Source organism: Orycteropus afer, unplaced genomic scaffold, assembly GCF_000298275.1.
Source record: "Orycteropus afer afer isolate SDZICR_OR568_19922 unplaced genomic scaffold, OryAfe1.0 scaffold00098, whole genome shotgun sequence".
Taxonomy (NCBI): domain Eukaryota; kingdom Metazoa; phylum Chordata; class Mammalia; order Tubulidentata; family Orycteropodidae; genus Orycteropus; species Orycteropus afer.
The window spans coordinates 3,857,265-3,858,811 of record NW_006921685.1 but is presented as its reverse complement, the minus strand read 5'-3'; the positions used below and the strand labels follow the sequence as shown (position 1 = coordinate 3,858,811).

The window sequence follows — 1,547 nt, the reverse complement described above, 5'->3', positions numbered from 1 at the left end:
TAAACCATAGGAGCTCTGGTAGCATAGTGCCTAAGGCACTTGACTGCTAATCAGAAGGCTGGCGGTTCAAACCCACCAGCCACTCCTCCGAAGGAAGATGGGGCAATCTACTTCCATAGAGATACTGCCTCGGAAACTCAAGGAGGGGTCGCTATGAGTCAGGGCCAACTCGACGGCACATAACAACAACAACAAAGCATAATTAGAATTGTGTTCTCAGACTGTTATCCTGAAGGTAGAGTGGCAAGCTACAGAAATGTTTGCTTTGAAAGTTATACTAAACAGTGAGACAAGTTTTTAAAAATACAACCTAGTAGAGCGGTAGTTTACAAAGACACTTATAAACTACTTTGAAAATTTCAGTAAATTAAAAACTTTACTTGAAATTATGTATATTTCTAGGGACCTTCTCACATTTCAATGCCTCACCAACCTCTGTTAATGCCTTGCCAGACTGTGACCAGAAGCTCCCCTCTTTCCCTCCTACCACATTCTCTAAAAGACTAAGGTGCTCCTTTGAAATGTACTTGGTTTTTGTATATAGGTGTAATACATGGATTTGTTTTCTTGTCCACTCCAAGAAGCAGTTTGCAATGCAAGTCTATACTTTGGGAGTTCAGCATTGGTTGAAACTCCAGCTCTGTCTTTTCTGGCTATATCATTTTGAGCAACTTATTTACATTTCCAAGTCTGTAGTTTCATTTTCTGTTGAATAGGGGTATCATTGCCTTACCATAGGAATTATTATAAGCTATGTGTGAATTTGAATATTCCTGGCATACAGGTGCTCAGTTTAGTTTCCTTTTATTCCTGAGGTTTAATTGAAGAAGGAAGGAATGAGAAGAGAAGAGAGGAGAACAAAAGAGAGATTGAGCTGGGATGGAACACATTCCATTTTCTTATAATGACCATAAGAAATTATCTTGGTCATTATTGTATCCTTAATGCCTGGTAAAATGTCTCTCACAGACAAGGTAGTTGGAGATTAATATGAATGAATAAGTGAATGATGAATGAACGAATCTTGTGAGGGCACTATGTGTGCTTCATGTAAGAGGGTAGAAATAAAGCTATGTTGTGTTCTACTCTTTAGCAGCCAAAGATATGCTTAATACAAAGATATGCTGCATATAGCAACTAGAAGCAGGGGTTTAGAAGCCAACAGCAAACAGTCAAGGAAAAAATAAATGGGAACCAAGGGAAGCTAAAGAGTTTGCCTTTGGAAGCGGTGCAGATGGCAGCTCTGGCTTCCCACCAACTTCCTATTTGCTGACCCCTTAGCGTTTTTCCCTACTCTCATCTCCCTCTTTGACCAAAATAAATTTTCTCACATCAAAGTTTTTGTGGTCAGAACGTATAGGTAGTTGTCTGAATTTGGGGAAATCTTCTTGAGGGATTTAAAAATGCAGTCACCCTGGGGAAGCTCCTGAATCTGTCCCTATTTGTGTGCTCACATTGCATGACTTGCTCCCTCTTAAGGCTTATTCAGGAATGGATAACACATGTGTAATGAGCCCACAGCCACAGTAAAGTGTTTATTCAATACC

The 1,547-nt window shown here is 39.8% G+C and overlaps 1 protein-coding gene across 1 annotated transcript in view; it reads left to right on the top strand.

The window, feature by feature from the left end:
- The window catches only part of LOC103198632 (transmembrane protease serine 11E-like), a 46,650-nt gene that overhangs the window by 7,953 nt on the left and 37,150 nt on the right, over positions 1 to 1,547 (top strand). The window lies entirely within an intron of this gene.